Below are 10,210 nucleotides of genomic sequence, written 5' to 3'. Positions count from 1 at the left end.
TATATATATATATATATATATCTGTATCCGTGTATGCGTCTGTGTTTGTCTATATATATAAGAGTGTGTATGTGTAGGCATGTGTGCATGTGTACGTTTGTGGGAGAGATTTAAGGTAACATAGTGAAGCGTATCTGAGCGTGAGTGCCTACTTATGTGTGAATGTGTGAGTGTGTGTCAGTGTTTGTGTATATGCGTGGTATGTTTATAAGTGTGACCGACCGTTCGCATATGTCGTATATATCGCCGAAGCATATTACATTAAACATGTCATATGCGTCGAACAAGAATAGCTGGCGGCATTGTCGTGCCACCGATTATCTGTACTGAGCCCAACCTTACATGACTACAGATTTCCGAGCCCTAATTGTTCCATCTCTTATCCAGTGATATTATAATGTGTCCTATTTTTTTTTAAAGATAGGTAAGGTTTGAAGAAAATTTGACTGGTATTTCCACAAGGGTGAGCTAACAATTCAGAGTTTATTGTTTGGTACGATTGAATAATGCATTAAAAAAGTCTACGCAAGAAAATATTGTGAATCTAGCTGATTGGAAACGGATGCATTTATATTATACATAATAGTTGTATCTTTTCATTCGATGTATGTTCATGATGTAAGTAACGTTAAATAATGCCAAATGCTAATGAAAGATATTTAAGCTGTCTTATAGAATCAAAATTAAATGCCCATGTATCTTTAACATATTTTATATTTATGCATATTGAATTGTAGGACAAAGCCTGTGTTACAATGGTTTAATATAAACCAGTCACATACCTCGCGAAACAAACCTGAAACGATATTTCTATACTCTTAGAATTTAGAAAGTCATTCAAAAATATCTGTCTTCCCAATCTTCTTTAGGCAACCAATATATTCCACCAGTACGTATGAAAATGCTATTTTTCTTTCAAAGAAGAGAAAATAATACAAAGAGAATCTAGAATTAAAACCATTGTATATGAGACTATATAAAAAAACAATGTATGTATGTATGTATGTATCTCTCTCTCTCTCTCTCTTTCTTCCTTCCCCTCCCATTCTCTCTCTTTATATATATATGTGTGTGTGTGTATAAAAATATATATGTGCATATGTATTTATGCAAAATCTAACGGTATTCTTAAAGGGTTTAAGAAAGCGTTTCATCGGTTTTCATATTGCTACATTTCCAAAGTATTGCAGATAAATGTTGTTATGGTAACTCTCTGTGGTATATAGAAAAACCTACAATAGCTAAAGCCAGTTTGGCATCAGAATGACAAAAAACGATTTTCATCATAGTTAATGCTTAGTAACATATTTGAGAGAAATAAATTTATTGAGGCAACACAAACGAAGACAAAAGAAGACAAACGGAGAGTAATACAAAACATGGTCTCCTATTTAGAGAGTTCTCCTTCAAGAAAGTTTTTTCCTTTTATGAAATATCTAAACGTAAATAGGTAAGTTTTTTCTATTAAAAATCTTCAATGTATTATATTTCTCAGAGTAGATGTTTGTTTATGTATGCCTCCCTTAGTATTTCTGTAGTAACACGTTCTATCTATCTATCTATCTATCTATCTATCTATCTATCTATCTATCTATCTATCTATCTACGTATTTGTCCGTCTGCTTGTCTGTCTGTCTATACATATACATACATATAAGTTCATGCATACATACACGCAATCATATACGCACACATGAATATATATATACATATATACACAGCAGTGCACACACACAGACCCATATATATATATATATATATATGTTGCTATGTACGTATATATGTATATATAGATTGCCATTTACTGCACATTTCCACATACATCCTGACTGTATGATTCAGATATTCATTTCATGTGTACGACGAAGTTTTGGGTTCAATTCCACCGCGAGACAGTTGGGACAAGTGTTTTCTACCATAGCTTTCAGTCGATTAAAGTCTCTAGATGAGACGAGGAGACTGCTCCGGTTCATAAATGATAGCCTAAAAGAGTTATTCGGTGCGTTTAGAGACACCTTATGTGTTCAGGCCAGTTTTCTTGTTTGATTATAAGCTGCTCCTTACATTCTACAATATAATACTTATATACGCACCTAAGCACGCACGAGTCCACACGCGCACATATACACGCACACATGTTTGTACATGTACGCATGTGAATGACATGAGAGGTGGGTCAGAATGAGGGCGGGGGGCAGATAATGACAGACTAATCAGCAGACTAATCTTCGAAAAGAGTTGTCTAAAATCTCGAACATGGAATACGCTTCCTGACACAATTCAGTTTATCGGTATGATTTTATATTTGTATTCTCCGATGGCATGACTATCTAAAAAGCAACCACTAAAAGTGTACGTGAATAATACACAATATCCCTCGGCTCTCTTGGAGTGTCAGAATCATTGCTTTAAGGAACTCGCCATTAACCTCATCACTCTGTTTAATGAGTAAGTAGTAATAAACTTTATGTATTTAAAGAAACGATATCCTGATCCTCATTTGAAGCAAGTTTGAACGTATTTCTCTATACGTTATGTCCCTTTTAACCTCACTATTTAACAACCTCTAGTCCTTTTCACCTTCGTGTAGCGAATTTTCTTAAATATTCGCTATACATCTAAATACGGTAATTATAAAGTCTCTGGAGTCGAAGTAGGACACCGTGTTGTAATTCGCACCGTTAATGCCTTCTGGAAAATCGTTTGAGACGGAAATATTAATTGTTTCATATAGTAAGTGATAGAGAAAATGAGACTGCAGTAGTAAAATTTCATTTGTTTGCTCTACTGTTGTCGATAAAAATTTACGACGTTGCAATCACTGTGGAAAGTGCAAATTTAGGGGATTGTTTTGTAACTTGCGGTCACAAATTTAATGTAATTCCCAGAACAAATGAAGTTTTGCAACAGCAGATGATTAAATTTTGTGAGGTGCAGCAGAAACGGTTTTGGAACTGCCTTAATCTCGAAGAAAACTGTGGTACGAGGAAAAGTTTGATCCGCGAAATGTAAAAAAATGTGAGTATAACGGATATTTTTTTATATTTTTTACACTTGACAGATATTTACAAAAAGTTATTTAGCATCCGGTTTCAGCCGAATCAACTTACCAAAGCGAGAATAACTGCTTAACAAATAAAAAAATATTTGACTGATACGCAGAAATAACGTATTTCTGACATCACAGACAATTCTAGTATTATTTCTGATCAGCGCGATCTAGTCCTCAGAAACCAGTATGGTCAAGCGTGTTAAATTTTCTTCTGAAGAGTTAAATATCAGGAAGATAATTTTTTGCACATAACACTTAATATTTTTTGACATATTTGGAAATAATGATTTACATCTAGAATTGTCCGAATTTTTGTACAGATCTGTACTTGGGAGAAATATAAAGAAGAAAAAAACGTTTAGGCTGACATATAGGGAGGAATGTTACGTATACATACGTAGATTTGTCGGGTTTGAAGATTTTATAATTCAGTTTTGGTAATTTTTAGAGCTATCCAAAAATGTCTTTTACCCAATTATACAACTGAAAAGCTGCATTATTTGTAGCATATGCGCAACAACTAAATTTCTGCAACAAACTGCATTACAGGTTATATTGGCAACTGAGATTTGGTTGCTTTAATTTGTTAATTAAGGTATATCAAGTAGTGAAGTATTGAAGTGTTTGTGGAACTTGAAATTACTACCAATTTAAAGTGTTAACACCTCGAGCTACTGTCGTTCATATAAAGATTTACACATTCTTCATTATAAGCGCAAACAGTGATAGAAACAATGTGATTGTTACGACGGTGATGGTGTCAATTTATGTGTCAGGGGCGTTAAGTGAAATCTGAGATTCATGTAATTTCAATGAGAAACTATACAGAAATATCTGTAAATTGTGTTTGAAACATTTCAGCCTGACGCCCGGCGCAACAGAAGATAAATGATGACGTGTGAGCGGATTTGCAGCGGTCAAGTGAACCGCTGAGATGACAGAGCCACCGACTGAATGCCTTGCAGTCAACATTTTATGCTGTGTCTTGTGATTTTGTTGAGATCCTCCTCCTCCTAACATGAGTATCAGTGATGTAATCAGATCAAACGTAAGTGGCCTTGTGCATTAGCAAGAAATCAATAAACATTCTACATGAGGAGAACGTTGGAGTTACGCAAACAACAGAGCGTCAGATATTTTTTTTTTTACAATATTCAGTCTCATTTTTCTAGCTTCCCAAATGAGATATTCTCAGAGTCAACATTTATAATTCAATGCCATTAAATTAGACACCTGTCAAGTAATTGAGATTTTCTTCTTACGAATTCACTATAACCACTCTCCACAACATATTTTAGTCATTTTTAGGAAACAAGAAAGTGCTAGTTCAAACACAGTAGCATTGCGACTTCGGCATGTTCACTGAATTTTTACAACAATTAGTATCTAATATTGGTTTCAAATTTTAGTCCAAGGCCAGCAAACTCGTGGGGAGGGCAAGTCGATTACATCAGCCCTAGTGTTTAACAGGTAATTATTTTAACAACCCGAAAAGGATGAAAGGCAAACTCGACTTCGGCAGAATCTGAAATCAGAACAAAAGGACAGATGAAATGCCATCGAGCATTTTACCAAGCGTTCAAATGGTAAATTACTGTGGTTGGATTCCTTACACACGCACGCACGTAATATATTTGGGCCAATAAGGCGGTGAGCTGGCAGAGACGTTAGAACGCCGGGTGAAATGCTTAGCGGTATTTCGTCTGTCTTTACGTTCTGATTCCAAATTCAGCCGAGATCGACTTCATCCTTTCGGGGTCGATAAATTAAGTACCAGTTGCGTACTGGTCCGATCTAATCGACTGGTCCACTCCCCCAAACATTTCAGGCATTGTGCCTACAGTGCAAAAGAATATATTTAGACCAATCTATTGTCCCGTCACTTTGGTGTTTCCTCGTGCGGGCAGTTCTTCGGGGAGAAAGAACACTGCCAACGACACATCAGTTAAGACTAAGAGTAATAGACTAAGGGATCGATCTAGATAAACAATCGCACTCCTTTCTTTTATTGAATACTTCATTTCCCGTTCGGTATTAAAAACAGATATAATCACACAACCAAATAGACATTTAAACAAATAAAAACAGACACACCAACACACAGACACAGACACACCACAACACCGACACTCACACACACACGTGTGTGTGTGTGTGTGTGTGTGTGTATATATATATATATATATATATATATATATATATATGTATGTATTATCATATAGACATAACCACATATGCAGACAGACAAACACAAATACGGACAGGCAAACATCACACATATATAGACATACGTAGGATAAATATAAATAGAGGAACCAACATACAATGGAGATGAAAATTTAGCTTTCAACAACCGACAAATTATTTGTCTGTCTATAGTGTGCTAGTGTATATGTGATAACTATGTGTGACATATATATATATATATGCACACACACACACACATATATATGTAAATATATATATACAGGCATACATATACATATATATTACATACTTGTATATGCGCATATATATATATATATATATATATATATATATATATATATATATATATATATATATATATATATATATATATATATATATATATATTTATACATATATATGTGTGTGTGTGTGTGTGTGTGTGTGTGTGTGTATATTGAAATAATTCAATTACATTTTTCTTTCTTTGTAAATATTAGGGAACCAATGCTAAATGAAAGCCCATATTTTTTTGTATTATGTACTGAACACACACACTCATATATGCACACACAAATGTATACACTTACACATACACACATACACACATATGTATTCCTATGAGTATGTATAGATGTACAAAGATACATCTCTCTCTCTCAATATATATACACACACAAACACACAGACACGCACAGACACACTCATATATATTTATGAAGAGATAGATAAATAAATAGATGCATCACTGAATGAAGAAATCAAAATAGTACTGAAAGCATTCGGTTAGTGTCTTATATATTTGAGAAGAGCTCGAGTAAGCTCCAAATTGCCTAAAGTTTTGCTGTCATATGACGCCTCCACATGCACAGATGTTCAGACGATGAAAAGGGAATTTAGATGAAATTCAGAATCTAGAAAAGTATTTAGTCCAACACTGCGCACTTCCAATCTTGTTCTGCATTTTTGATATAATTTTTTGTTTCCATATTACATTATTATATTTTATAATATAACGGTAAGTAAGGCGGTCAGCTAGCCAAATCATTAGCGCACCAGACGAAAATGCTTAGCGGTATTTCTTCCGACTTTACCATCTGAGTTCAAATGCTGCCGCGTCTTCTTTGCCTTTCATCATTTCGGTGTCGATAAAATAAGTACCTGTTGATAAGTACCCACCTTCCTTGAAATTTGTGACTTTGTGCTAAAATCTGAAATCAATATTACAATGATTGACTAAGGCAGAGAAATAGCAGAACCGTTACTGCAATGATCAATATGCTTAGCGGCATTTCGTCAATCTCTACGATCTCAGTTCAAATTCCCTAAGTTAAGTGTCGATAAAATAAGTACCAGTTGAGCTTTGGGACCAATGTAATTGTCTGATACCCACTGGCCAATGTAATTGTCTGATACCCACTGGCCTTGTGCGAAAATTGAAAATCAATGTTATAACGACGAGTTATTCTACTGATACTTCCATATGGTGAGGTCAAAAGTATGTTGGTGTTACCTTGTCAGAATTTTGCCAAATGGGATATTTTAATAGCATCAACTTTTCTCATTAGATGCTGAACGTTTAATGACAGACAAGATTTATACATATTGGCAAACATATACACAAAACATTGAAAGTGATTATATATACGTAGACATTTCTAATAATTACATGCACACATTTCTAATGTATGCATAACCTCGATGTGAAAATTATTTTCTGTGAAGTTGTAATCGTACAGCCATATTACATGACAGTTATGAAATATGTATAATGAAACGGATACGTTCTCATACTAATATTGTACAGATATACTGTATTTGCGGACACACATATATAAATACCCGAACACTTATATATATATAAAATAGCAACAAGTTTCCCAGACGATATTAGCATACTGATTTCAAATTTTGGCACAAAGCCAGCAATTTTGGGTTACTGGGTCACATCGACTCAACTGGTACTTATTTCATCGACATCGGAAGGATTAAAAGGAAAGTCGGTCTGGGCGGAATTTGAACTCAGAACGTAAAGAGTGACGAAATGCCGCTAAGCACTTTGCCCGGCGTGCTAACGTTTCTGCCAACTCACCACTGTAACGGATTATTAATGAACAAAATATCTACGCTAAACCAATAAAATATCTGCCCTTACCCTACACAGATTATAGCTTTAGATTTTCGGGCATAATTATTGCAGCACTTACATAGGCTTTTAATATAGAAATAGGCTTTTAATACAGAAAAAGAAAGCATTTTGAGTGAGATGCCATATTTTGCCGAGTTTCTCCCTGCGAAATGCTGTGCTTCACGAAAAATTGACAATGAATTATTTCTACATTATTAGTGGCCGCGCAGAGTTCATGAGAGAAATTCTATTCCAAGGATTACGGAAATGGGTGAATACATACTTGACGGATTATGGATAAATTCATTGTTACATATTTAATTGCGGGTAAATGTGAAACAAAAGCATAACAAAATCGAACAAGACGAAAGCTAAAGAGCACGTAAACGTATTTGGTTTGCTTGTGAAGGTTGTTTACATTTTGTGTACTGCATCAGTTTGTGTTACGTTGTAAGTAATGAAGATATTCAGAAAATGTTTTAAAGAATCTAGTAAAAATGTGTGAAGGATGTGTGAATTGTAATTTGTGAGGTTGTTAGGTTTAGTCGTATTCCATACAGTTATACGAAAAATAAGAAACATATACTTGTACACATACCCAATTACCATCCATCCATCCACCCACCTACCCATCAATCCAACCATCTACCTACCCATCCATCCATCCATCCATCCATCCATCCATATGTGTGTGTATGTATGTATGCATGTATGTATGTATGAATACACATATATATGTACAAATACATACGAAAGTGCACTTATCTTTATCTTCGTTTTGTTTTTAACATGTTTTAGCCAGTGGATTGTGGTCATGCTAGAGACACACACACACATAAATATATATATACATATATATACGACAGGCTTCTTTCAGCTTCCGGCTACCAAATCCACTCACGATCTTTGGTCGCCGCGAGGCTACAGTAGAAGACACTTGCCCAAGGTGCTACGCAGTGGGACTGAACCTGGAACCATGTGGTTCGTAAGCAAGCTACTTACCACACAGTATATTCAATATATATTATACGCCTGTATATTCAATATATATTATTTTAAAAAGTATTGGTGTCACACAGGTACTAAGTCTTCATCCAAAGTATGAATCTCTAAGCCCATTTCTAGTGCCCATTGTAATCCTATTCAACGTCCTACAGTGGTTGTTCTGGTTTTGGTGTCCACCGTTTGTGAGGCGTCCTTCCAGCATTGCATTCTTTACAGTTGCTGTTGCACGCCGCACTGCGTATTATGACTCTTGCGTTACGTATCAACATTGGATTCTTTTTTTATGTTCTGGTACTTGACTGCTGAATTTATTTTTGGACTATGTGTATTTCAGCGAGTCTTCCCTCTTTCAACACTCCTGCACGCCATCATTCCTCCTCCATCAGTGACAGATATATCCCAGGTACACTTATCTTCACTAATTTCTGAATATTGTTAACGACAGCGTTTCCCATTTACTTTTCGCCTTGCCTGTATTTTTCTATGTTTTGTATGTATGATAGCTAATTACAAGCTTATGTTATATCATCATCCATATATTCAACCAATCAAACGCTACCATTGAGCTACCGTTACAACAAGTATTCTTCAACATCCAGTTTTCCTTCCTGTTTTGCGTACCAGGTTCATCTTAAAGAGATTCCAGGGCAATAGTCGACAATACTTAGTGGTATATGATATTTCATACGGCTAAATGGATTTTGCAAATGTGTTTTTAATCTATCCGCGAACGAGGAGCGGTGTGTATATATACTAAAACCAGGCAAGTATACGCATGTTAGTGAGGCAAATATTTCTGGTACAATAGAAATTATATCCATATTACCAATTATTATCAAAAATAATAATGCAAAGAAGGATAGGAGAAACTATTTTAGATAGAATATAAGGTATGAACAACACTTGGTTCACTGTTCTTCCATTTTACGCGTACATAAATTTCGGGTATTAGGAGTTATCTAAATCTAAATAGAGAACTTATATGTACACGTACATCCTCCATTGACGCGAAATGAAGAGACAAATAAGAAATATAAAGGTGAGGTTAATAGTCTAGATATCTGAAACTAATCCCAGAGCTTTTCATTTCAGATGCTGTCTAAACTTATAACTTCACAGCATGTGCACATCTGGAATGGCGTTGCTACATACCTCATAGTCTTAGCGCCACAACTACCACTTCGACTAACACTAACACCACCAACAGAATATGCACTTTCTTTACAATGAATTTTCATTTATTTCAACTATCAATATAATAAATTTTCTGATGTTTATAGTAACGGGTCAAGGTTGGAGGGAAAAAGGAAAAACGAAGGGCAGAAGAGAGATAGAAAGAAGCAGTACATATATCTACCTAACAGTTCCTTCCTTCCCACTACTTACACTTTCATATATACACGTATATTTATTATATATATATATATATATATATCTATCTATACACATACATACATACATACATGTATGTATATATATATGTATTTATATATACATATGTATGTGCAGATATATATATATATATATATATATATATATACAAACGAACACTCACATATGAGAGTGGGAATGAGAGAATAAGCGAGTGAAAGAGCTAAATATAGATAGATAGACAGATAGATAAAGAGAGAGAGAGAGAAAAATAGAAAAATAAAGAGATAAGGTGTAAGAAAGAAAGAGAGAGTGAGCGAGAGATGGAGAGAGAGTGAGATATGGAGACAGAACAAGATATGGAGACAGAACAAGATATGGAGAGAGAGCGAGAGTGAATGAGATAGGATAAATAGATAGAGAGAGAGAGAGAGATTGAGAGAGAGAGAGAGAGAGAGAGAGAGAGA

The 10,210-nt window shown here is 34.9% G+C and overlaps 1 protein-coding gene and 1 long non-coding RNA gene across 4 annotated transcripts in view; one reads left to right on the top strand and one right to left on the bottom strand.

Annotated features, from left to right (window-relative positions):
- Positions 1-10,210, bottom strand: part of LOC106878436 (limbic system-associated membrane protein) — a 351,903-nt gene that overhangs the window by 239,638 nt on the left and 102,055 nt on the right. The gene's annotated exons all lie outside the window — the stretch shown is intronic.
- Positions 57-4,419, top strand: LOC106880191 (uncharacterized). The gene is made up of 3 exons (XR_001410716.2): positions 57-1,450; positions 2,889-3,018; positions 3,914-4,419. It is a non-coding gene; the product is annotated as an uncharacterized LOC106880191 (long non-coding RNA).

Source organism: Octopus bimaculoides, chromosome 12 (assembly GCF_001194135.2).
Source record: "Octopus bimaculoides isolate UCB-OBI-ISO-001 chromosome 12, ASM119413v2, whole genome shotgun sequence".
Classification (NCBI taxonomy): Eukaryota; Metazoa; Mollusca; class Cephalopoda; order Octopoda; family Octopodidae; genus Octopus; species Octopus bimaculoides.
The sequence above is the reverse complement of the archived record's forward strand: the minus strand, read 5'-3'. Positions and strand labels throughout refer to the sequence as shown.